This window comes from Neovison vison, chromosome 2, assembly GCF_020171115.1.
Source record: "Neovison vison isolate M4711 chromosome 2, ASM_NN_V1, whole genome shotgun sequence".
NCBI classification, from domain to species: Eukaryota; Metazoa; Chordata; class Mammalia; order Carnivora; family Mustelidae; genus Neogale; species Neogale vison.
Genome location: NC_058092.1, coordinates 154,748,585 through 154,776,531, shown reverse-complemented (window position 1 = coordinate 154,776,531; position 27,947 = coordinate 154,748,585). Strand labels below are relative to the sequence as shown.

The following is a 27,947-nucleotide window of genomic DNA, read 5'->3' as shown; positions in this document are numbered from 1 at the left end:
ATATGTGCCTATAAATTAAGCACTGATGAGTGCTTATTCACATATCAATATTTAGGTATTCTAATGTAAAAGAACTTTTTGCTAACTTTTTAATTATTTTCCCCTCCTAAGCTAATTTATTTTTGACATTTGGGTTATATATACAACTAAAAGGAGACACGTTCTGCAAACTAACCAGTTGATAAACCAGCATACAAGTGTGTTTTCTGGATGGGATTAAATTTCCAGGGGCAAAGGGGTTCAAATGGGAGCAAATAAGCGATTTCCTTATAAAGTAAACCAAATAAACCAAAGCTAGGGATTATTAAAAGTGCTAAGATTTTTGGCCATTCTAACTGGTGTAAGGTGGTATAAAAAAAGGTTAAGATTAATTCCACAGCCACAGGTGTGCACTATGAATATGTGTGAATTAACATTTTTTGTCTAGGTTGTGAGCTCCCATGCATGATAAAAAGCCCTGGTATAAGGAGGTAGTACAGGGGAACAGGGGGCATTCATCCTTACCAAGTTGTCCTTAGGGTTGTAGTAGAGCAGAAGACTCATCAGCCTCAGTGGGCTCAGATGTTGAACTGGGTCTTAATCATTTCATCATGTCCTATTTTGTTGGTTTCACATTTTTTGTAACTGGAGCTGAGTAGGAGGTTCAGCTAGTCTAGGAAAACTTTATATACCCCGTACAGGGTCTAGATCAAACAGTTTTATTTCTTCTTTTGCAAAACACAGCACCTGAGTTTCATCTTTAATTATTTTTTAAGAAAGCACAAGTCAACTAAAGAAACAGCTGTGGGCTTGAGCTGTGGAATGGTCTTGCACTTTGACACATGGTGTGGGAGATGCAGAGGCTGGGGGGACTAGCCCCATTGGCTGCATCAAGGAACGGATACAGTGTCAGCACACTTTCTCCAGGAACGTTCTACAGCACTGTGTACATTGCTGTAGATAGTCTTGAAGCTGGAGTCACTCTTATAATAGGGATCTTCCCTGATATGTCGCTTTCATGGATAATAGCTCCACGTGGTTCAATTTTAGCTTTGCCATTTTTAACTTGCTTCCTTTTTCTATTCAAATCTTTCAGATTGCTTTCCTCCATACATAATATATAATCAAATGTAGCAAAGTCTTCTTGGTCACCTGCCTGGATAACGCGATTCATGGCAGTAGTCTACCCCTTCATGCCATTGTGCCTTTGATAATCAGGAGGGTTTTCTGTTTCATGCTTGGATGTTGTGGCACTGTCTACTTTCCATGTATCCAAAACATTCTGATCAGTTACAAGTTCTCTGAAAATCACTGCTGCAGTGAGTGATTGACAGATGCTGCCCAGACCCAGCAGCAGCACTGAGGTGCGCACCTGCTCGGCTGTCTTCCCACACACGCCGCCGAGGCAGCCGCTGACTGCATCCAAACATTTCTCCTGCTCATTTTCATAATGGGGTCTTCTGATGAGTTCAAGTTTCTAATTCTGATGAAGTCTGTTTGATCTGTTTTTGTCCTTTGTTGTGTTAATGTGACTAATTATGCTGATGATTTTCAAATGTTAAATAACATCTTTTTCCTGCAAAGACCATAGCTGATCATGAAATATACTTTTTACAAATTGCTGGATTTGATTTACTTACTATTTGGTGAAGTACGAATGAGAGAAATTGTCCTGTGTTTTAGATCAATCTTATGCTGCCCTCATAAAACCATTTGAGAAGTATTCCTTTCTCTTAAAAGTTTGTGTAAAACTTGATATTTTTTTCTTCCTTAAATGTTTGATAATATTTAATAGTAAAGCCACTTTACTATGGAGCTCTTGAAAGTAGGTTTTAAATTGCAAATTCTATTTCTTTAATAGATACATGTTTCTCTTCTCAGTTCCATCAAATAATATATTTCGATGCTCTGTTATTTAACTATTTTGATACTTCAAGTATTTTAATGCTCTATCAGAAGCATACACATTTAGGATTGTCTACATACCCACTTTATCGTTATAAAATATTCCTCTTTATTTATGTCAATACTCTTTTTTTCCTGAAGTCTCCTTTGTCTGCTACAAATACAGTTACTTCAGGTTTCTTATGATCACTGCTGGCATGATATAACTTTTTTCCCATTCATTTTAACCTATCTACATCTTTGATGTTTCAAGTGGGTTTCCTGGAAACATACTATAGTTTGATACTGCTTTTTTATCCGGGCTGATAATCTCCTTCTTTAACTGGACTCTTTAATTCACTTACATTCAGTGCAGTTACTAATATGTTTGAGTATAAGTCTACTGTCATGCTATTGTTTTCTATTTTTCCCCGTATGTAATTCTTTTTTTATCTCTGTCTTCCTTTAGAATTGAGTATTATTTTTAGTATTCTATTTGATCTCTGCTCTTGGATTATTATTATCCAACTTCGTTTTATTTTCCTTGCTGGTTGCTCTAGGGTATTTATATAATGCACCTTTAATAGTCTTAATTAAAACAGTATTATACCATGTTATGTGTATATATACATATGTATATAAATGTGTATTTATTATTATATACTTATATATAATAATATATACAACTCATATGTAGCTATTATTATTCTTTTACATATGTTATAAACCCTAATCAGTAAGGGCTTTAAAATTAAATTCTCTTTCCTAGGATAAATTATTATTTTTAATACAGTGCTGAAGTTTTACTAATTTTTAAAGCATTTTTCATCTGTATTTATAAGTGAAATTAACTATAATTTTGTATCTTTATACTAGCTTTTTCCGTTCTTGGTATCAAGATTATACTAGTCTTATGACATGACTGGGAAGATGTCCATCCTTTTATATTCTTTGGGAACCATCCTACTGTACCTGGACTAGTGCAGTAGCCTGAGAGCTGTTTTTTACCCCTTTACTCTCATCTTATCATATACCTCTACCTCCAAGTCCATGTGCCACTGTGCGGTGATTTTTCTAAAACACACATCCCATGCCTAAAACATGAAACTGATCATGGCTCATTTTAGCAACTTAGTAATTATTTCCTTCCAAGGGTTTCTCTAGCATCATGCAAGCTGAAGTGATGTCACGTGACTGCTGGTACTGGCTGGTATTGGGTCACGGCGGCTTTTCTACCACCCTATTCCCGCTTCCTGTGGTGCTTCAGTTTCGCAATGGTGTCTGTTAACAGCTAGCTCCTCACTGCCATTTTTCATGCAGTTACCTGTGTGTTGTGATTTGAGGTCTAGTTAGATGGAGAACATTTAGGGAATGGTCATGCATATGGCATTGCAAATGCAGCGACCTAATATTCTCTGCATTTTTCCTGAAGTTGGGATCCAGAGCAGACTTTTAGAAGAGGGATAAAATGTTTAAATATTTGGTCTAAAAATCTGCCCATTTAAAAGCTGTGTCTTCACAGAGGCAGCTGTACCTCTGAGGTCTAGCTTCTACTGAGAGCTAGGCCTTCGGGAGATGCAGGTGACGTGTCATTTCCAAAACTTTTGGAAAATAACTATTTTAAAGGCATATATTTTTTCCATTTTAGTGTATCTTCTTCACTGTTTTCCCGTCTTCAATAAATGGTGGGATTTCATTGGTCTTCATGCCCTTGTAGAAAGTGGGCCAGAGCACTATAATGGAATCATCCCAGTTTTATGGAGGAGGACTTGGAGGCTTACAGAGGTTGTGTCAGTGGCCTGGGGTACATATGATCATGGAGTTGAACAGAGATGCAAAATGGGCTCCGTGTCAGGCTTGGTTTGGGTCTCAGTGTCCTGGTCTCAGCATCCTGTTTTCCTCTTCCTGAGCACCACTTTCCTTGTAGGATGGACATGGGGGATTAAAGACCACAGGAGGTAAAGCACCAACATCGTGTCCCACATGGAATTGTTCAATAAATGCTATGCCTGTAACACACGTCAGATAAAGTTCCCTTCACTGGGAATTGAAGTACTGTCTATCATTCTGTCCAATGATTCAAGAGATTTCTGGAGCATTGACTTTCTGGGTGCCAGGCCTTTTGTCCGGTCCTCTGAGAGAAACAAAGGGGACTGAGCAGTGGTCTCTAGCCTTCTGGCATCACTGACTGGGATCCAGAATCACAGTGCAGCATCAGGAGGTCAGTGGGAGCAGGGAGGGGGAAGGGATTCATTTTGCCCGACAGCATTTCACAAATCTTGAAGGAAGAGTGGACTTTCGTCAGACGGGGGGTGTGGGGCAGGGCACTCACAGGGGAGGGAGGGCATTCTGTGGCCAGACCGTGGTGAACTGATGTGCACGTGCTTCTGCCAGGGTCCCCAGGGGTCTTGAATTAATAGTCAGCCCTGCTCTAGATTCTTTGTCACTGTGTCTTTTCTTTGAAATGAATGGAGCTTTTTCATCTTATCCTTATTTTTTCTCCTTTCTGGGTTACAGCAGCAGATTGTTTTATTTTCCTGTGATAAACTGACCAGTCTGGCTAGTATTTCAGTTATCATTTATGGGACAAGGCCAATATATTTCTTTCCAATATATGGTGCTGGCTAAACTGTCTTCTCCTTTCCTCTTTCCGTGACAACCTTCAGCCTATTTGAAGCATCGGAGAAACTTTCTGGCAGGGACATTTGGCAGTCATTTATTGTACAGTCTGCTGCCTTGGGCTGCTGTCCGTGCTTGAAAGCAAAGCTATGTGGCTGATTTTGAGCTGGTGACCATGTCCCGATATGTTAACCAGGCCCCCTGGTGCATTATAATATGGTGTTTACATCATACCAATCGCCGGCTTATTTGGGAGTGGGTAGAGTTTCATCTGTCAGTTGTACCTTTAGGGTTAGCTTAAGCCAAGGGTGTTCTATTTTTTCCCCCCCTAAAATCATCAAAAATTGAGTTCCAAGTGGTAAACCACCAAAGTAGAGCTTTAGCAGCTTATTTCTGGGACTGGGAGTGGGGGAGGGGACCCTTGATTAAATTTATAGAGTGAGTGTTTGTTGAATCTCATTGCAAGTGCTTCTACTTCATGAGAAGTAGGAGGCGTGGCTGCCGCCCTCAAGTGACTTAAAATAGAATCATGGGGAAATATGCATACATATTAGATAAAATAGCAAGATGTCATCAAGTGAGTTAAAGTGCTGTAAAAGGTACTCACAAGTGCAAGCAGAGAAAGGGTTGAATCTATATATACTCAATTTAGGTCAGTCATGACTTCGATCCCCAGTAAATGTTAAATAATGACAATGATAAAATTACTTATAATCTCACATAATAATCCAACCACAGACATATCTATGTCCTTAGGATCTAAAAAAAATTATATTTTAGATTTCAGAAAGAAAAAATGGCATTTTCTTGTTTTCCCAATGTTTTCATGGGGAGGGGGACCTGCAGTCATTCAACTGGAGAAATTTTCTAGACGATGAGGGTTGGCCAGGAAGTGCTGGGGTCTATGGGTCTACGGTGGGCAGGGTGAAGGATACTTTGACTGAATAAAGATTTTCTTTAACTCCATTGCAAGGAAGGGAAAGAGGAGGAAAACCTGGCTTTTTACTCCTTCACCATGGAAAGTTTTGGAGCAAATAGAACACAGCAAAACAAAATGTAATTTGGGACCTGACGCTGAAAGTCAACAAGGAAAGTTGGAAAGAGTTGCTGACGGTTCTACATCAATAAATAACTAGACCAGATGGAAGGACCAGGTGACAAATATTACCAGAAAATTCTAACACTGGCTAAGCAGTGTGGATTTTCCCCACCATTCCTTCACAAACTGCTTGTGTCCTGTGGATTTTTCAAACTCATTTCTAAGAAGTCAACAAAAGAATAGAATTTTGCTTTATGGTCCCTGTTTGAAGCTCTTGGACAAACTGTAAACTCCCAAAACTGAATCAGGGAGAAATTGACAACCTGAATAGACCGATATCTAGTAATGAGATTGAAGCAGTGATCAAAAACCTCCCCAAAAACAAGAGCCCAGGACCCGACGGATTCCCTGGGGAATTCTACCAAACTTTCAAAGAAGAAATAATACCTATTCTACTGAAGCTGTTTCAAAAAATTGAAGAAGGAAAACTTTCAGACTCTTTTTATGAAGCCAGCATTACCCTGGTCCCCAAACCAGGCAAAGACCCCACCAAAAAGGAGAATTTTAGACCAATATCCCTGATGAATATGGATGCTAAGATTCTCAACAAAATCCTAGCTAATAGGATCCAACAGCACATTAAAAAGATTATCCACCATGACCAGACGGGATTCATCCCTGGGATGCAAGAATGGTTCAACATTTGCAAATCAATCAATGTGATACAACAAATCAATAAGAGAAGAGAGAAGAACCACATGGTCCTCTCAATTGATGCAGAAAAAGCATTTGACAAAATCCAGCATCCATTCCTGATTAAAACGCTTCAAAATATAGGGATAGAGGGAACATTCCTCAACTTCATCAAATCTATCTATGAAAAACCCACAGCAAATATCATCCTCAATGGGGAAAAGCTCACAGCCTTCCCTTTGAGATCAGGAACACAACAACCTACTCTCACCACTGTTTTTCAACATAGTACTAGAAGTCCTAGCAACAGCAATCAGACAAAGAGAAATAAAAGGTATCCAAATTGGCAAAGAAGAAGTCAAACTCTCTCTCTTCGCAGATGACATGATAATTTATATGGAAAACCCAAAAGACTCCACCCCCAAACTACTAGAACTCATACAGCAATTCAGTTATGTGGCAGGATAGAAAGTCAATGTACAGAAATCAGTTGCTTTCTTATACACTAACAATGAAAATACAAAAAAGTAAATTAGAGAGTCAATTCCATTTACTATAGCACCAAGAACCATAAGATACCTGGGAATAAACTTAACCAAGGAGGTAAAGGATCTATACTCGAGGAACTACAGATCACTCATGAGAGAAACTGAAGAAGAAGCAAAGAGATGGAAGACCATTCCATGCTCATGGATCAGAAGAATAAACATTGTTAAAATGTCTATACTGCCTAGAGCAGTCTATACTTTTAATGCCATTCCTATCAAAATTCATTTTTCAGAGAGCTGAAGCTCTTGGGCAGTGGTTCTTAAACTATAGTGTGCATCAGAATCACCTGGTGGGCTTGTTAGGTGCAGATTGCTGGGCCCTCATAGTTTCTGACCCCTCAGGTATACGAGGATGTATGTATCTAGAAATTCCCAGGCGATATTGATGCTGCTGGTCTGGGACCACATTTTGAGAACCACCACTTTTAGGTGATGTGGCCCCTGACCTACTTCCAGGTTCCTGCATTGACCCCCTTGACTCTCATCAGTAGTGATAGAACTTTGGGAAAATGGAACTGTGTATGGGTATCTTGTCTACTTCTTGATCTGTGCCTTTCCTTTCATTATTCAACATGGCTGTAGGTTTTATCTAATTAAAATGCTGCATCTGGGTGGTCTGATTAATTTTGAGGACAGAATTACTCTTACAGGAGGAAGTATTTGGTTAGATCTTTGCTCCCTTCCCTTTCAAAGCCTGAGTTTTGATTTCTTTATACATATATTTTAATAATCATCATCATTAGTGCTGAAATTAGAGATTAAAAAAATCACAATCACCCGGGTTTATTTTTAGCATCTAAGCATGAACATTTGATTATTGTTTTCTGTTGAGTTTGTCATATGTTCCAGTGATTTCCAATAAAAGAGAAAAGTACTTTTTGTACCAAATAAGTTTGCCTACAGTGGCCAAATGTAGAGACTTCCCATTCTGTGTTATTTTGTACTTCCTACTCCTCTCCTGCTTCCCCAAATAGATACATTATATATAAGACTAGATTTATTGGATTTTCATGATTTATACAGGAATGTAAGTGATTTTAGTGTCTCCAGGATAAAGATTTTATTTCCAGGGTAAAAGCTTCTGAAGCTCTGCAATGAAAACAGATTTTTAAAAATTTATTACAGCATTAACGTAAGATGTGTTCCTCCAAATAGTCCAGCCTGTGTTTGGGATTTAAGTGTCTCTTGCCCAGGCTGCCTTTTGCATCTGTTTTCATCAGGGACTATGGTAAATCTTTGTCTTCCTCCTCGCCCCAGGATGGGAGATGGTCATTAGCAGCTAACACCGAACCTCCTAAAAATGCTAGCTCACATTCACATTGTCCATGGGTAGGCTAGCACACATCTACCACACAGGGGAAAATACCGCCACTGGTCTGCTGGAAACAAGTGTTATCTCCAGCACCAGTGGGTACAGTCAGATAAGTGAGAGAAGGCTAGAAATAATACTTTTCATTGGTCTCCATGCTTTAGTAATAGAAGATCTTTCATTTATGTCTTTCAGAAATAAGACAAGGGGTGTGCTTTAGAGGCATTAGTTTGCTAAATGACTTAAAACCCAGCATCACCTGGTAATATGACCAGGTAAAGAATTATGGCTTTGGGATCCATTCTCTTCCTCTACAGCCACATTCTTTTGTTTCTTTCTTAGGGACGGAATCAAGGGCTTATTCGTAAAGACTTGCAGAGAGTCACTTCTGCAAAAATGGGAAAGACTGTGCATGCCAGATGAGTTTATTTTGTTCATGGATGTTACTGCTGGTCTCTTGGGGTGAGAGTTGAAGGGTAGGGTGGACAGACAACGAGACAAACCTAGAAAAATGGTTTTCTAGGCCTACAGTAATTCCCGATGAAATTCAGAGCCATTCTTCTTTCATTTATCCAAGTATGTAAGGGGAAGAATTTTAAATATAGATACATCTTCTTAGACGCAGGCAACACAGTGTACTCCGGCTCATTAAGAAAGATTTCTTAGAGGATGTTAGTTTGCTGTGAATTCTGATGAGGTCCGGAGAACCGAACTTGGATGCTTCACACCTGGAAGTGATCTGGCCGGGGACGGGGACTCTGTGCAGCCTCACCATGCAGAAGGGGCAGTGCAGTGTGCCGCTGCCCGCTGCTGCTGAACCTTGCAGAGCCACACGTTGGGCAGAGATTATTATGCCCAAGCAGCTTCAGGAATGCTAGACACCTCTGACCGTGCCGCTAGAAGAGCCTGGGACTGCTTCCTTGGGGTATTCCTCGTCACTTCCTGGTCCCATGGGTATGACCATGAGTGGAAGTCAACCACTGGCAGAACTTCCTGATGAGGGTTTATGGGAATTATCCTTTAACTCTCTGTTGCAGAGGAAAATGTGTTTAGTGGGGACTGGAGTGGTTTTGAGTGAACCAACTGGTAGCAAATGCCAAAATTGTTCTCAAATTTTATTATATACAATGGTGTGCATTAAGCCATGCCGAGAACCCATCCCTTTGCAAATAGCTGGCTGCTTTCATGCTGGCTATCAGGTAAAAACTAATTTGCAAATTTATTTAGATACAGAATATGAAGATAATTAGTACACAGAAAAGCCTATCTATACATGATTATTCTTATTTATTTTTCCCACATATGTATTCATTATTTTAAATTCAATTAATTAACACAGGGTGTATTATTATTTTCAGAGATAGAGTTTAGTGATTCATCACTTGTATGTAACACCCAGTACTCATTATATCAAGTCCCCTCCTTAATGCTCATCAACCAATTACCCCATCCTTCCCTCCTTCTCCCGTCCAGCAACCGTCAATCTGTTTCCTATGGTTCAGAGTCTCTTCTGGTTTGTCTCCCTCTCTGATTTCACTTATCTTACTCTTCTCTGCCCTTCTCCTATTAACCTCTGTCTTGTTTCTTAACTTCCACATATGAGTGAAATCATATGATAATTTTCTTGCTCTGATTGACTTATTTTGCTTAGCATAATACTGTCTCGTTCCAGCCACATCATTGCAAATGACAGATTTCATTTTTGATGGCTGAGTAATATTCCTCTCTCTCCCTCTCTCTCTCTCTCTCTCTCTCTCTCTGTGTGTGTGTGTGTGTGTATGCGTGCACGCACATGGATAGTTCTTTATCCATTCATTTGTCAATGTATTGTACCTACTCAGAACGGAAAGTTGTATAGACTTAATTTGGAAAAACTCCCATTTCACTGATTTTGCTTGTTCATAATTTCCTTAAAACTTGCTCAAATATGGTGGCTGGATGCATGACAAGTGCAGGCTTTGTAGCCAGTTGGATCCAGATTCATATCTCAGTATTTGCTACTTCCTAGCTACCTGATTTGGGGCAAGTTACTAAGCCTTACTGCTTTCACTGGCAAGAACACTGGTGCCAGTGTTGTAAACCTTTAGCTCGTTGAGTTCTGTGATCCTTGAATGGAATCAGGTTTGTCTGGCACACGGTAGACACTGATGAATAGTGTTTTTTTCTTCCTCTGACCCCAGGGCGATGATGCCGTCACCTTATCCTTTTATTCTGGCTCGCCTGTGTATTTATTTTCCAAACTGTATCATGTGTTTAATCCCACAGTATGTTGCTTTAATACTATTCATAGTTTATCCCATGTTTATTTTGTCTCACCGATAAAAGAGAAGAGAGGGTGTGGCTGTATGTTCTGTTTGAATTCTACTTCCACCCTAAGTAACTGACAGAGTGTGATTGACCTAAATCAGGGCTACTGTGTATGGCTGTTTGGGCTTTCCAGTGAACAAGAGCCCCACATCTCATGCAATACTGGTCACACTGACTATTTATTATCCTTATCATATTATTTTAATTATTAATCATGTTACATGTATTATGTGTATTAGGTCTTGTCCTGATAAAGCCAGTATGTTATGGAAACTTTTCAACAAAAAAAGTGAAGTGTCTTGAAGAAGGACACCTCTTTCTGTTTTGCACAAATGCTAGATGTAGGCACCACCTAGGTTAGCGGTGGTCCTGGAGGAGTCAATGGAATTGATGAGTGACAGGGCGGTTTTGAAAGTTGTTCACTTCTTCATACAGCAGTTACTTTCTTCGTACCTTGTAGTACCAGGCACCATTCTAAGCAGCTGGAGACACAATGATGATCAAATACAGTTACCATAGATTCCTAGAGTTGGCTTAACAAATTACCAGAATGAGAAATTTATTCTCGCATAGTTCTGGAGGCTAGAAGTCTGAAATCAAGGTGTCAGGAGGGCCTTGCTCTCTCTGAAGTCTCTAGGATAAAAACGTTCCCTGCCTCATCCTAGTTTCTGGTGGTTATAGGCAATCCTTGGCATTCTTTGGCTGATGGATGCCACTTTAATCTCTGTCTCTGTTTCTACATGGTCTTCTTCCCTGTGTATCTGTGTGTCTTTGTGTGTCCCTTCTTCCTCTTTTTTGGTAAATTTATTTATTTGAGAGAGAGAGAGAGTACGTGCACGAGTGGGGGAGGGGCAGAGGGAGAAAGAGAAGCAGGAAACCTGATGCGGGATTGGATCCCAGGACCCTGAGATCATGACCTGAGCTGAAGGCGGATGCTTAACTGACTGAGCTACCCAGGCACCCCTCCCCCTGACCAGGACATAGGTCATTGGATTTAGGGCCCAAGCTGATCTAGTATGGACTCATTATAACTTAACTAATTATACGTACAAAAACCTCATTTTCAAATGAGGCCATCCTCACAGATCCTGGGATCAGGACTTCAACATATCTTTTTGGGGCACACAGCTCAGCCAGTTACACTCATAAGGTCTACAGTATTATAGCTTGAGGTGGAGGAAGATAGATAAACAATAATTATCTAATATGTGAGTGATGTTAATTACTAAGAAGCCAAACCAACCTCAAGGCACAGGAGTGGTGTGTGTGTGTGTGTGTGTGTGTGTGTGTGTGTGTGTGTGTTTCTATTTTAGAGTGTTTGGTTAGGGAAGGCGTTTCTGATAAGGTGATAGTTGAGTAGAGACCCAAATGAAAGGAATAGAACATCAGTCTGGATTCTGGGGAGGGATTTTCCAGGTAGAGGAAACAGACAACACCTTGAGGTCTGAGCATGTTGGGCATCTGAGAAGTTGCCAGGTGACCTGTGTGAAGAAACTCAGTGAGGGGAGGATGGTGGGAGGTGAGGGCAGGGAGGAAAGAAGGGACAGATCAGTTAGATTAAGATGGGAAACCATCTCAGGGTTTTCAGTAGAAAACCAGTGGTGGGACAAAAGGACCCAGAATTCACTTTGCATACTCCCTGCTCCTGCTACCTCCAGCCAAACAGACCACAATTTGAGCATCAGTATAAATGAAGATGGTACCAGTGGACCAAACCCAAGGATAAAATGGAAAACAGTGAGTCCATATACAGACAAATAAATACACTGAAAAGTTTCTGGAGGAATGGGATATTTCCATAGTTTCAATGATATTCCCTTTGAGTACTTATTAAATACAAAGATGAGAAGAATAGCTTTAGAGTGGAAAAGTCTGACAGGCACCATCTTGTTCAAAGGATCACAGTTAACATCATCAGAAAACTCCTAAGTCTTGTGCCGCTTGATAGGAAGCAGTGAGAAGAACGTGGCCTCAAATCTGATATATATTCCTACGCAAAATGCAGACCAGAAGCTACTCACAAGGAGACCAGACAAAATCAAACAGAGTGACATTCTGCAGAATAACTGGCCTACAGTCCTCAAAAGTGCCAAGGTCATGAAAGTCAAAGGGGAGACTGAAGAGCCGTTTCATACTGAAGGAGGCTAAAGAGACATCAGATCCCTGTGCTGTGCTACCCAAGGGGTTAAGGAAGGCTTTTGTTACAAAAAAAAATTATTGGGACAATTGGTAAAATTTTGCTGAGGATTGAGAATCGATGATAGTAATCTACCAGTGTTAATTTCCTAATTTTGGTAGTTGTCTTGTAGTTATATAAGTCACATCCTTGTTTGTAGGAAAATACCACCAAACTAGTCAGGAAACTTGGGGCATCTGGTCAGCCATGACAATTCTCAGATTGCTCAGGACAAAAAAAATAAAAAAAATCGTACTGTATTTGCAACTTTCCTGAAACTTGTGTTGGTTTAAAATAAATTCATGGAGGGCATGAATTTTGATCCATGAATCAGTAAAAGAAATGCAGGTACCATGCTTAACTATTTGGCCTATTCTCGAGGTTAGCATCCCTACTGCTACTAAATTCTCTCACATGTGTGTGTGGGTTTGGAAATCTCAAAATATTCCAGGGTCCTGGTGCTTCCTCCACTTGGGATATGGGGTGAGGTCAAGATGAATGTGGGCCCTCCGTAGGGATGGTGGGACGTGAAACACAAGGACAAAAACAAAGCAAAACAAAATAACCACTGACTTTGGTCTGAGCTGAGCTGTGGTGATAGAGATGTACTTCCTCGAGCTTTGCAATGGATAAGCCAGGTCTCTAAAGCTCGTTGAGGTAGATGGTGCCTTGGTGTTATTTTTCCACCATGCTTTTTGGCAGATCTCGTGGTCATGTTTATTAACTATATTTGGCTCCCTGAAGGCAAACAGGAGCTGTGTATATATTTGGGAAGAAAATAGGAAGCACAAATAGAAAAAAAAATTGGTGGGCTTCTGTTTTATTTCCTTTCAGTCAATCCCATGAGTGAAAAACTGTATTTAAACATTTTATCTGGAAGTAGTTTCTTGTGCCTGAAGGATCTTGTCTTTTATTTCTGTGCTTTTGTCAGTCCCCCAAGCCAATATATAACCTCCCATTTTTGGTAGGAAGCTTGCCCCTTATGGTTGGTGTGACACCAGCGTTATCTCTTGCTAAGGGTGTCATTTTATGACTAATGTTTATTAATGCTTTACTTTGGGGTAGAGAAGAAATTGGCTTTTCAGCCATGAATGGCTTCAAATTATGGGACTCCTGATTACCTTGTCTTGCAAGCTTTGGACAGAGGGCTTTTCTGGAAGAGCTACATTTGCTTCCTTTCTTCCTCTGCTCGCAGCAGGGCAGGACTAGGATGAGTGTGAGGCATGGAAGCTGCTAGAACATAGAATTTAAGGGGACATCACTCTCAGGGCTGTGCAGGTACAGGGTCAGCACCCAAGGGTGCTCATTTCTTATATCCCATTGGTCACTACTGTGTTCTTCAGTAGTTCAATCTGCAAGAAAATCTGAAATAGAGTTTTTCTTGCGTTGTGTTGTTTTTTTTTTGTTTGTTTTGTTTTTAGTTTATTTGATTTTAGCCAAGGACACTGCCGTCCCCAGTGAGAGCTTGGTTATGATGGGAGAATAGCTATTGAGTGGGTCACAGGCGGTCTTTGTCACAGCTCTGCTTTGCCTCAACCATGTCATACCACGTGACAAGGAAAATGGCTGTCAGGGCAGCCTTTGGCCCGACTTACATCCCCTGCCTTAGGGTTCCCACCACAGAGAGGAACCTTTTTCCTTTCAGTTCCTGCATGTCAGTCTCAGGAGGGCTCTGGTTGTCTTGGGTGGCACAGCTGCCCCTGTGATGACAGGGGACACAAGCTATTCTTCTTGTCCTCACCTTGCCGTGGGGGGACGGATGGCTTCTTGAGAGCAGGACAACAGAGGAGAATGGGTCGCTGCTACAGGCTCACTGTATCTCTGTGTCAGGTTTCCAGAGAAGCAGATATGGCCAAAGGCAAAAGGAGAGGCCTGTCAAGGGAGAGGGAAGGTGGAGTGTGAGAACTGTGCACAGGATTCTGGTGGTGGTCAGGAGGCCGGCTTGGCTGCAGAAGAGGGGAGAGAAGACTGGCACAGATAAGACACCACGGGGCTGGTAGTTGAAAAACATTTCTGTTCTCTCTAGTAAGATTCTGTAGGTTCTTCTCTCTAAAGAGCAAGTATTGTTACCTTGACAAAATACCCACCTCAAGCTGTCTTTTCTCTCCCACTTGTTTCTGACCTTGCGTGAGTTGGCATTAGGTTCAACTAGACAGAAAATCCCAAATAATCATTCATTCTAGTTCTTCCAATAGGCCTGGCTTGTCGGTTTTCTCACATTATGCACAGGTTGGCAGTTCCAGCCCTGTCGTGGCACCGCACAGTGTCATCCACAGCACACTGATGCTTTCTTGCTTCTTCATGTGTGGCTTCAACCTCGTGGCCCGTAGAAATGTGGTTTTGTTTTTTAAAAGATTTTATTTATTTATTTGGAAGACAAAGATCACAAGTAGGCAGAGAGGCAGGCAGAGAGAGAGGAGGAAGCAGGCTCCCTGCTGAGCAGAGAGCCCGATGTGGGACTCAATCCCAGGACCCTGAGATCATGACCTGAGCCAAAGGCAGGGGCTTAACCCACTGAGCCACCCAAGTGCCCTTTTTTTTTTTTTTTAAGATTTTTATTTATTTATTTGACAGAGAAAGAGAGAGAGGGCCACAAGCTGGGGGAGGAGCAGAGGGACAAGCAGACACCCCCCCACTGAGTGGGGGGCCCATCCCAGGACCTGATCATGAGATCATGACCTGAGCTGAAGTCAGACTCTCAACTCAATGAGGCACCCAGGTGCCCTGGCAGGCGTTTTTATAACAAGGAAAATTAAGATAAAGATTTTTGTTCCCTTTCCTGAATTATGCAAGAAGAGGGAACACCAGGGATGAATATGTTTCCTCCTACTCCTGGTCTTGAAGGCTTTCTCCTCCAGCATGCTGCAAGCTAAGGAATCTGGGGATGGGGCAGGAGTTGGGGTGGGAGAGGGCAGGTGGAGCGCACGGTGGCTGACCCCAGAAAGATAAGCCTCCCCTTCAGCCTTCCTGCATGGCTATAAAAGGTAGAGCATTTGATTTCCAGACACAGACAGCAATTTAACCTCTTCTTGATGCCTTCGGGTTAATATTATGTTTACTAATTATTAGTGAAATAACCTTGAATTGTATATATAATCACACTTTAATTCTCAGACTGTGTTCATATGTAAAAGATCAGGAAGGGCGATATGATTATCTTCATTTTATGATCCAAGAAGCGAAGATTCAAAGAGGTGAAGGTCTTTGTGCTCATACTTCTAACAGCAAAAATTAGAACTGGGGTGCCTGGGTGGCTCAGTGGCTTGAGCCGCTGCCTTCGGCTCAGGTCATGATCTCGGGGTCCTGGGATCGAGTCCCGCATCGGGCTCTCTGTTTGGCAGGGAGCCTGCTTCCCTCTCTCTCTCTGCCTGCCTCTCCATCTACTTGTGATTTCTCTCTGTCAAATAAATAAATAAAATCTTTAAAAAAAAAATTAGAACTGGAAAGGGAACACGGGACTCCAAGATCATGACAGTCCGCACAGCCTCAGGGTCTGTGGAGTGGTGCATGGTCTCTGGCCCTGTCATTCAATGGCCAGGGGGACTGCCATTGAATTTTGAGTTGCATCCTCTCTTTGTCATTTTCCTTCGCTCTCCTCTCTTCCCCATCCAGGCTACCAGCTATATTTGTGCAAGCAATGTTCCTGTCTATTTCAGCTCTTTCCTTTTTAATCTGCTTGTTTTCATCCGTTAGGACCTTAGAAATGAGAGGAGCAGGATGGTTTATATCTTTATGTGTGGAAAGGAAAAAATGCTGAGTGGTAGCCCGCCAGCAATGTTCGCGGAAACTCTGACCTCCCTGGTTGGTTCCAAAGGGACCGTTCCGATTCGGTTCCTCCTTCTGGGTTGGGTTCCAGGTCCTGGGAGCTGGTTGAGGGTTGCGTTCTAACTAAATGAGCTCATAGCCCTCACGGTGCCTCTATGCATGCACGTCTATGTTATACGTGCATTTCTAAGTGAGTGGTACAGAGCTGGTGTTATTTTGGAATACAGCATCTGTAAAACCCAAGTTTTTATTTCACCTATAATTATCCTGTAGGACCCTCAGTTAGGAGAAATCTCTCTTTTTGGATCTGAGGCTTCCTTGATATAGAAATATTTTAATGGCTTTTTGAGTGCTTGCAAGGTCTGTGAGACCCTAGGTCAGCAGGAAGGAAGAGACATTTCAGGAGGGAAGGAAAAAGAAGGGCAGCAAGAAGGAGACAAAAGCCAAGTTCCATATCCAGGAGGTGGTGTGCACCAGCTTGTCCTCCGGAAACCTCAGTCACAGCTGTCCCATTGTGACTAATTTTGGTTATAGATTTCCTTTCTTATTTATATGTTTTCTACATTCTGGTCTCTGGGCAGTTTTTTTTTTTCCTGGTATAACTTTCCATAAAGCCCCTCAATGTTAAAGATCTTCTCATCCTAGTGTTTACCTTATATGACATTTAGTTTAGTTCCCCTTTGGTTGAGCTGAAAGTCTTTGTTGATCGATGAATCTTGATGGTTTTCAAGAAGCAGGAAGTACCATTTCTTCCCCCCTCACTGGTTGATTTTCTTGATGGATCCTGAGTATAATTTATACACAGCTCAGTGGTACTAATCTTGTTTTGTTGTTGTTCTTAAGACAGCTCTGACAATTAGCTGCTACTTTGTCTTTGATTCTTAATTCAGCATTAATAAAACACTATCCTTTTGTGTTCTCCTCAATAATAGTGAAAAATGTGCTTGAGACTCTGCCATGCTTGTTTTCAAGTTCTTGGTGGATTTCCTGTTCTTCCTATGCTTGAAAGGGTTAGCAAGTCTATTTCAGGTTAAATGGGGAGAGCCAACCTTCTGTCCAGCACGCAGACTCTGCACTTGGGTGTTTTTGTCACAGTGGGCTACGTGACTGTCCTCCAGCCTATGCTTGGAGCTTTGCGATGGGGATTTGCTCTTAGTTCATTCTCAGCCAACCTCCTAATTTTGTTTTTGTGGCTAAAGTACCTCACCAAACTTTCGGACGCTGATACCAGAGAGAGAGACCTCTTCACCTTCATTGGAATGAGTCAGGATGAACTCTGTAAGGGGTTTATTTTTGTTGTTTTTTTTTTTTTTTGAAAATGCACGAGACAGATTGCAGTCTCTCTTGCAAACAGACTTTTGTGTATGAAAATGATGTGCAAAGTGATCACAAATAATTTTTAGGTAGGCCTTACTGCAGATAGGACAGGAGTACTTTTGTTTCCCTGAGGCCATCTGTTGTTTGGGATGTGGCTGGGGTTGACATTTCCAGGCCCCGGGGCAAGATGTGTGAGGGTTTCCCTGCGTCTCCTTCGGGGACGGAGTTTCTCAGCCTTTCACTGTGGACCTTCCTCACCAGATCATTCCTGCCGTCTGGGGCCATCTAGCCCCACAGGATGTTGAGCCACATCACTGGCCTCTATTAAATGCCAGTAGCATCCTCTCCACAGTCATGATGATCAAAAACGTCCCTTACGTCCCTTGCCAAATGTCCCTGGGGATGGGGCTGCCAGAGTTAGCAAACACAAACACAGGACGCCCATTTAAATTTGAATTTAAATATTTTAAAATTAAATTTAATTTAATTTAGTTAATTTATTATTTTTTGTTTGTTACTGTTTTTAAAATTTTAATCTGAGGGGTTTGAAGTGGCAGGGGGGTGGGAGGTTGGGGTACCAGGTGGTGGGTATTATAGAGGGCACGGATTGCATGGAGCACTGGGTGTGGTGAAAAAAATAATGAATACTATTTTTCTGAAAATAAATAAATTGGAAAAAAAATTTTAACTTATTTTTTTCAGTGTTTCATTGTTTATGCACCACACCCTTGAATTTCAAGTCAACTGTACATTTTTTTTATTGTGGTTAAATACACATGACATAAAATTTGCTATTTTTCACCATTTTTAAGGGTACAGTTTGGCGGCATTGAGTACACTCCCTTGTTGGGCCACCATCACCACCATCCATCCCCAGAAATTTTTCATCTTCTTAGACTGAAACTCTGCACCCAGGAAAGAGTACATTCCACTTCCTTGCCATCTCTACCTCCCTGGCCCCTGGCAACCGCCATTCTACTTTCTGTCTCTATGAATTCAACTCCCCTAGGAGCCCCGTATAAGTGAAATCCTGTAGTATTTGTCCTTTTTTAAAAAAAAAAAAGAATTTATTTATTAATTTGACAGAGAGAGATCACAAGTAGGCAGAGAGGCAGGCAGAGAGAGGGGGGAAGCAGGCTCCCTGTGGAGTAGAGAGCCCAATGCAGGGCTCGATCCCAGGACCCTGGGATCATGACCTGAGCCGAAGGCAGAGGTTTTAACCCACTGAGCCACCCCAGGAGCCCCCAGTATTTGTCCTTTTGGGACTGGCTTATTTCCCTCACCATTATGTCCTCGAGGGTCATCCGTGTTGTAGCCTGGATCAGAGCTTCCTTTCTTTTAAGGCTGAATAATACTCTGTTGTAAGGCTAGACCACGATTCGTTTATCCGTTTACCTGTAGGGCTGTTTATCCCTTTTGCCTGTTGTGTATAATGCTGCTGTGAACCGTATTGCCTAGGAATGATTTTTTTTGGATAAGTATTATACCATGCAATTTTGGAATGGACTTATATTAAACATTATTCATTGTTCATCTGATATCAAATTAACTGGGCACCCTGTCTTTTATTTTATCGGGTAATTCTACCTGTTGAAAACCATGACCTGGGCACAACCTTCTTTTCTCAAGGGCCTTGGCTTGGGGCGGCATGGACAGCAGTTGAGCTTGGGATTGCCACATACAACGTGCGTGTGGACATCCTGGCTGTTCAGTGACTTTGAGCACAGTACAGCATGTGCAGAACACTGTTCAGAACAATGCGGGTACCGTAACAGTTGCTTCCTCCGACTTTGTGAGTCAACAACCATTGGCTCTCAGTGGGGGAAGGGCCGTGCAACTGCTGACCTTTCTTTTGGGTTTGCTTCTCCCCCACTTTATCTGGTACATTAATGTTTATTAAGGTGTTTACAGAGAAAATAATAGCATGATTGGATTCTTCGAAGGGTCAAGTTAAAGAAACAAGTTGGGATCCTCACCGGCTACTTGTCTCCATTTCAAATGACCTCTCTTGCATTTCCTGCCACCCACCCAGAGAAAGCCACTTGATAGATTTTTCTTACCTGATCGAGGACAGTTGAGTGTGGCCACCTAGAAGTTTGTGTCTGAGGCACAGGGACTTGGGTGAACCCTGGCTTTGCCACTCACTTTGGGCAAAGCACTGACGTAACATCAACTTCAGTTTCCTCCTCTATGATAAAAGAATTTTGTCTTTTGACCTCTTCTTCAATGGGGTCACCTAAAGAGGTGAAGGAAAAGAATAGAGCTACAGCTCCTGCTTTGGGGACACCTAGCACAGGGCAGGTCCTCAGCTAGACTTAGCTGTGGAGCTGGGGTGAAACTTTGGTAGCACAAAGATAGCAACAATTACTGACTTTTATTAAGCGCTCACTGTGTTCTGTGCACAAGCCTCAAGTTTTCCCATGTAGGGTTGCCTTTAATCCTTACACTGAGCCCAGGAGGCCTGTTTCACTAGGATCTATTCTCACAGGTGAGGCATGGGAAGCACAGAGGCTTAGTTTACCCAGAAGCGAGTCTAGTCTGGACAGAACTAGGGTTGGCCTCAGGACATCCTCATTCCAGACTGAGTCGCCTTCCTGACACACAGCCACATGTCAGCCTGTGAGATGATGCTTCTGGAAAGAACACAGGGTCTAGAAGTGACACGCATGCTTGGAACGGAGGCAGGAGGGGACCCCGGGTCAGCTAGGACAACCCTGGAGGTCCCTCCCTTCAGAATTTCCTCGGAGATGCCTTTCAAGCCCCCTGAGCCCAGCCCTCAGCTGGGATGCATTTTCCAGAATACCTTTTGTGCTTCCAGCCTCCTCAGAAAAGCAGCTCGCAAAACATCACCTGAGTGGCACCCAGGACGCAAGCCACTCAAGCTTGAGGAAATGCAGTATTTATTTATTTTTTTACAAAAGCCAAAGTGGTATTCATCTACCTACACTGCCTCCACTATGAAGTCAGCAGGTGATTCATGGCTCTCCTGAGCACTGGTTTCCTGGGGCCCTTTCATCCGTTCCCCCCACCCCCGCACCGGACACCAGGTGTTCAAGGACGTTGGCAGCTCCAACTTCTGATTGAAAATTTGGCCTCATCTTTCTTTCCTTCTGCAGTGTTTTGCTTTGGGGCCTTGGAGGGAGCCCTTAGCAGTGACCGCTGTAGACATCACCTCACCTGGTATGTTTTTCTTCAGTGACCAGCTTTGCACCAACTCCCCACGCCCTTCCAGAGTCACCCTGTGGAGAGCCTGTCCGGGCTGTTTCTTGGGCTTGCACCCAACAGAGCATCACTGGGGCGGTGCGGGTTGGGTCAGGATGTATTTCCAGCACTGCATCGGTGTGGAAAGGATGTTGGCCATTGGCTTTGGCTTACGAGGTCTTCCTGGTGACTTCAGATAGGGTGTCAGAAGGAGCAAACTGGAGAAGCCTGGGAGCTAGGAATGAGAATTCTGCTCTGCGTGGCTTTGTCTTTGCACCAAGGGCACTGTTCCCACGCGAGCAGGCCTGAAGGGAGCTGAGGGCGTAGGTGTTTGGTTTCCAAAGTTCTAGATCTGAGCGTTCACTGGTAGTCATTGGACAAGTCCTGCCCATGTCCCTTTACCTGTTCTCTCCTGTATTCTGAGCTGAAGTGTTGCTTCCTTTGCTGTCTCTTTATTTTCTCTGAAAGCTCAATAACAATTCAGTCACAGAATTTAAGGAGCTTGTCAAGTAAATACATGAAAAGCAACAAAGATGGCCTTTCTCCCCCTGGGTGAGGAAGGGCAGCAGTCAATCAAAGGAAAGCACCAGGGCGCCTGGGTGGCTCAGTGGGTTAAAGCCTCTGCTTTCAGCTCAGGTCATGATCTTGGGGTCCTGGGATCGAGCCCCACATCAGGTTCTCTGCTCAGCGGGGAGCCTGCTTCCCCCCCACCCCGCGTATCTCTCTGCCTACTTGTGATCTCTCTCTGTCAAATAAATACATAAAATATTTAAAAAAAAAAAAAAAAAGGAAAGCACCAGGAGAAGGAACAGAGGGAAGGCCTAGCTCCCGCGGGGCCATCTGTCCCCGCAGGGAATGCCCACTCGTGGTGTGCCTGGACCCTTCACGGTGGAGCACACACAGCTGTACACACAAGCGAGGCTGCGGGTTTGTTCACATGCGGGAGCCGGAAGAGTAAGGAGCATTCCCGTCAAAGACGATGTGTATGAGCCCCGCAGCTCTGGGACAAAAATATTTCCCCTGGAAAATCGACGGCAAACGTTTGTGTGATGTGCAGCAGCGTGTGTGGGTGACATGAGGAGAATAATGTGAACTGTCCGAGGGAGGAAAGAGAAGGGGTGACATTGGGAATCCTCATTTTCCTTATGGGGACGCTCATGAGGATGTCCACGGCCAAGCGGAAGGAAAAAGCAACCGCTCTGTGGATATGACAACTTTTGCAACAGCGTTTTTTGGTCCTGTTTGTTTTGTTTTTAATGATTCTTCTGCTCTGATGACTGGGCTGTGGCACCAGGTGGTTCAACATTTGTCTTATGGAAAAGGTGTAGTAGGGATGACATCATACACGGCAAGGTTATTCCGGACTTCAAGGTTCATCTTTATGGGGAACTTGTCTGGCAGCTTTGCCTCTAGGTAGGAAGGTTTGGGGTAGGTAAGAAGGTGCGGAGCCTATATCCCAGCTCACTCTGCACAACCTTAACCAGGTCACGTACCGCTCTGGCCTCGTTTTTTAGAATTAGCAACTCAGTGGTGAGACGGGGCATCTAGGAAGATCTTGGGAGCACTAGAGCTGTCTGAAGCTGGCATGGCTGCCCCCAGAGTTGAGAGTCCCCTCGCTCGGGAGATGGTCAAACTGCCGCTAATGGCTGGTGGCTGGCCGAGTGCCAAGAATGTTCATGGGTTGTGGGACAAGATGACCCCAAAGGTTTCCCCCATCGGTGACATAACACCGATGGGGGAAACCTTTGGGGTCAAAGCGAAGTGCCTCCTGTTATACCTGAAACAGGGTAAACGCCCCGCCCCCCACAAAGGTATTTCCAAATTTTAATCCCTGATACCTGTGAATGTGAACTTATTTGGAAACTGGGTCTTTGAAGATGTCATTAATTTAAGTATCTGGAGATGGGATTATCTTGGATTTCGGGGAGACCCTGAACGATCCAGTGACTGGCATTCTTATAAGAGAAAGGAGAGGGAGACTTGAGGCCCAGAGACATCCAGAGGGGGAGGCTGCGTGCGGTTAGTGGATTGGTGTGATGCACTTGTAAACCAAGGGTTGCTGGCAACTGCCAGGAGCTAGGCGAGAGGCGGGGACGGGCTCTCCTGCAGAGCCTCCAGAAGGAACCCATCCCACCACACCATGAGTTGGAACATCCGGCTGCTGGAACTGTGAGACAGTACGTTTCTGTTGTTTTCAGTGGCCCTTGTGGTACACTGTTCCAGCAGCCTTGGGAAGCGGATGCGATCCCTGACCCCCAAGAAGCCGGCAGTGCCGGCTGGCTGTGCCGGCTGCTGCTGCAGGGACTGGCAGCACCAGGTCTGTGTGTTCTGCAGGGAATCCATTATCCCCCTTTCAGGAACATTCCCAACCCTGGGTGGTTGTTGTCAGTTGACTTACTGAGGGTGAAAGCTCTTCTACAAACCCAGCTCGTGGAAGGACTTAGGAGAACAGGAATTGTTCCTTTAGGGATGAGCAAATTAATACCTTTGGGGTAGTAGAAAGTCTCTACATTCCAAACCCATAAAAAGCACCAGTGTGTTGTCCACATGAAGTCCAGAATATGAAATCCAGGGGACGCCTCGGTGGCTCAGTCAGAGAAGTGTCTGCCTTCAGCTCAGGTGATGATCTCAGGGTCCTGGGATCGAGTCCCGCATCGGGCTCCTTGCTTGGTAGGGAGCCTGCTTCTCCCTCTGCCTGTCATTCCCCCTGCTTGTGCTCTCTCTCTGACAAAGCAATAATTAAAATCTTAAAAAAAAAATTCAGGATAGTCAAATTCAGAGTGCCAGATCAAGTGTTAACAACATTGGGTACGGTGGTGGGTGAGGCACACATCTTTTACCGGAAGTCTGTCTTTACCACACGTCCTTGGTTCCAGCAGCTTCTATGTCATGGTGCCGATCAGCTGGGTCTGGAGATGGAGCTGTTGCGACTCACAATTTTTCTAAACTTGGTGATCGGTCGCAGGCCCTCCTGTCTGTACCTGACCCAGTTTCAGTGGTTACCTTTGAGCCTGAATGTTCAGAGATCAGACCACAGAGCGAGCTGAGAGAGTGAGACCACTTTTACGCACAGTAGGAGGAAAGCCAAGGGGAACAAAAGGGAAAGGAAGCTCTTTGGATTTCAAGGCAGGGGCAGAGATTTATCCTCCAGTAAATCTGAGGACTGAAAGGCTGCTGGAGAAGGGGTTCAGATGTGAATTCAGTTCTCATGCTCCGTTCGTGACCTCCTTTGAGGAAGGTCAGCTTTGAGGAACGAGGCTTTCCCAAGGGGATGACACATTGTCTTCATTGCTTCATGCACTTTTCTCAGAAGCCCATTGGTTTCCTGGAATTTTTACTTAGAATTCCAGAGAGTCCAATAATACGTTTTTAAGGCCATGTTTTTTCCCCAATAATGTCATGGCCAATGTTTTCATTGCAGTGTGTTCCTGTAAGCAAATCACAAGTTTGTTGGGGATGGTGATAGCTTACTGATTGTCCTTCCAACTCGATGTTCTCCAGCTACAAAGGAGAGTGCCCTTTCCTTTGAGGCAGAGAGGAGGGAAAAATTCAGCATCCGTATTCCCTGCTTGGATTTCCCTCTGCTGCAGCTGGGGCCACGTGATCTCCGAGGATAGCTCTTTATTAGCCTGTAAGTCCAAGTCCAATACTCGATCCAAAGCACGAGGCATATATGTACACTTTTAGGCCAGGAACATTACAACTCGTGCTAATCAGGTCATTTTCCACGATTGGTAGATCTCTGCGTAACCTGACGCTTCAGCTTCCCAAGACCTCCTTTTTACCCACGGGAGCTGAAGTGGTTGGGACCTTGTCACATTTTGGATATCGAATCCCGTCTTGGTAACATGTCTGGTGTCCCAAGAATTAGGAAGCTGTGTCATTCTTGCTTTATCGCTCTCCTGTGTTAGAGCCCTGGCTCTTCCTGGGAGAAGGCTTCCTGGAAACCCCCGCCGCACTGCATGCCTCACCAACATTCCCTGCCCCCAGCTTGCCCTTCCTCGTCCTCCACTCATGTGGAACCATTCTGGACTAAGACCTGAGCCAAACGTGCAGGACGCAAGGAGGCGAGTGATGAAGAGAAAAACATACACATAAGTGGATGGCCATCCTAAAATGTGATAAGAACTATGTAGGTGGATTTCTGTGGGAACAGAGAAGATGGGCAAGTAGTCTAGGAGCTGGTTTCCAAAAGCCGGACCCCTTTGGTAATGGGCCCTGTTGAGGGGACTCATGTTCCTTCAATGTCTGTAATGGTCTCCCTGAAATCTGTGGGTGTAGCTCCTGTCCCTTCCAGGCCACTCCAGCCTTTTATAGTCCCACACTGGGACCCGCCTTGCCTACTTGAACTCCCTTCAGTCATTATCTCATGGGTCTCTATCCAAGCCACCTGGCACAGGAGTATGGGCTCTGAGTTAGGAAATGGTTTCTTTCTTTCTTTTTTTTCCTTGAGAGGAAATTGATTGTACCACCTGTCTAACATTCCATTCTTGCATTTATTCATTTAAGTTAGGGAAAGCACCTATTAGGTGAAGACACCTTCTCTTAGGATATTAAAACTAGAGAAGGGGCGCCTGGGTGGCTCAGTGGGTTAAATCATCTGCCTTCGTCTTGGGTCATGATTCCAGGGTCCTGGGATCGAGCCCGTGTCAGTTTCTCTGCTCGGCAGGGAGTCCGCTTCCCTTCCTCTCTCTCCGCCTGCCTCTCTGCCTACTTGTGATCTCTGTTGGTCAAATAAATAAGTAAGGGACGCCTGGGTGGCTCAGTTGGTTAAGCAGCTGCCTTCGGCTCAGGTCATATTCCCAGTGTTCTGCGATCGAGTCCCACATCGGGCTCCTTGCTCTGTGGGGAGCCTGCTTCTCCCTCTGACTTTGCCTGCCACTCTGTCTGCCTGTGCTCACTGTCTCTCTCTCTCTCTCTGACAAATAAATAAATAAAATCTTTAAAAAATAATAATAATAAATAAATAAATAAGTAAAATCTAAAAAAAAAAAAAGAAAAACCAAAAAGCAAAAAACTAGAGAAGCAGTTCCAAGCAAAGGTAGGGACGATATGGTTACACGAAGCTTCTCAGGATGCAGGTCAAGGATGTACGTGATGTCGCGCAAAGGACAGCGGCGACTGGGGATGACTCTTTGTTTGTTTCCGAAGGGTGGAAGGCTGTGCCCTCCTGCTTGCGACGGGCTGGTCTTTCACAGAGCTAGCCTCAAGTCACATTATTGTTCTCTTCATCCTTCCTCTCTTGCGTGCCTCCCCTACTCCTCACAAAGTATGGAAATCCTGTCCCCAAGCAGTCTTGATCACAATGCGCCATCTCACAGCCAAGAGAATGTATTTTTAACCCCGAGACTTCGAAAATGGCTTAAATCATTCACGCTGTCGTCTGTTAGTCTGCCGCTGTGTTGTTGTTTTCCCCAGGCTTAATGAGCCCCCCGTGGCAGAGCGAGCACAGCACCGGCTTCAGGCAAAGACAGTCCGGCTCTCCAAATGTGCAAGTCGTCAGCCTTCCTCGGGTGCATGACGGGGAGGCTGCTCAGGACAAGCAAACAGATGTGTGTTTGCAGGCCATTCTCTAGCTGATCTGGTTCACGTAGCCCAGTATGGATCCAGGAGTTCAAGGGGGCAGAAAAGGGGCTTTTAATGGCTTAAAACCCAGATGGGAAGAAAGAAGCAATGAAGGGTAAGGCTGGTTTTCTCTTGAGACTGGCGGGAGAAAGTTGTTCTCCATGAGGACACTCCACCTTTTTTTTTTTTTTTGGAAGAACTACTTCTGATTTTCCCCTGATCTTGTAATCTAAAGGGCTTCGGACAAGAGGCCGGTGTGGAGGGGAAGCGGCTGATCACACCTGACTGCCAATATGGTGCCAGGAGTCTGGGTGACAAAGGGGCCTGTGGGCCCACTGTGGGCTCTGGGCATGAAACTTAGAGTGAGAGGGTGCCTCGAAGCCACTGGGACTTGTTACACCCCGGGGACTTTGAGATCAACCAGGCTCTCTCACTCTCAACATCACTGAAAAGAAAGTGAAAAGAAAAGAGATTTTTTTTGAAATAAGGAATTTCAGAAAACACATTCACAAAACATTCCCAATATTGTCTTTCTTTGGTTTTTGAACTGGAAGGACCTCAGAGATCTTGTAATTTAACCATTCTTGTAATTTAACCACTTAACATACATATAAGAGATGTGAGGTCAAAGAAATTCACTGGCAGCTTAAGGTTCAAGTTTACAGGGAGCCCAGGGCTGGTCCTGTCCTTCTGGTGGCTCTTCCAAGACTTTCTCTCTAACACAGTCTGAGTGTTTGTGTGTGCCAGGCATGGCTCTAAATGGTTTGCACATGTGAACACATGTGATCTTTGCCACGATGGTGGAAGGCTGCTGTCATAACTTTGATCCACATCGGGCCTGAAGTTCGGTCTGCTGCCCAGAGTCCCAGAGCTGGGACGTGAGCCTCAGGGGCCTTGCCGTGAGCTGCCACCCCACGTGGCCTGCTCAGCCTCAAGCAGGTTGTGGTGGCTTGTCTGAGATCCTAACTACCGTTTATAACATCGTATCCCTAGGGAAATATGTGTTCCAGATAGGGAAAGAGAGAGCACCCACCCACACAGGCGGGCACCGAGGGGCCACGGGAACTCGTTTGGCGGAAGAAGAACAAAATGACATCATATGTAGTGCTGATGGTTGGGGAACTAAATGTAGGAGATCACAGGCCAGATACAAGTCTGGTTTTGGGTCCGCTGGTGAACAGAAGTCTGGGCAGAGGTCCAGAAACCTGGCCGTCACTTGGATTTAGTATTAGTTCCCTACCTGTGTCTTGAATAGCCTCCCATCCCCCTTCTGTCCCTCACTTGATAAACTCAGGGCCGGGCAAGCTGCTTCTCCTTTAGGTGTCCGCTTTGGGTCCACTTCTCATATCAGCTCTCAAACAAGGCGATGCCCCAGAGATTTACTTACTCCTGGGTTCATGTTTTGTTCCTGGAGGATCCCCAGGACAAGGCAGTTCTCCGTCTCTCAGAGTACAGCCAGACCATTCCCACCTGCTCTAAGGTCATCCTGATTTCCTCCTGGCGGTCCATCACATGTGGAAAGCCAAAGCCAGCCCGGGTTCCTCA

At 44.0% G+C, this 27,947-nt stretch overlaps 1 protein-coding gene and 1 pseudogene across 1 annotated transcript in view; one reads left to right on the top strand and one right to left on the bottom strand.

Annotated features, from left to right (window-relative positions):
- Positions 1-27,947, top strand: part of DISC1 (DISC1 scaffold protein) — a 312,576-nt gene that overhangs the window by 173,928 nt on the left and 110,701 nt on the right. The window lies entirely within an intron of this gene.
- LOC122898528 lies at positions 889-23,180 on the bottom strand (annotated as a pseudogene).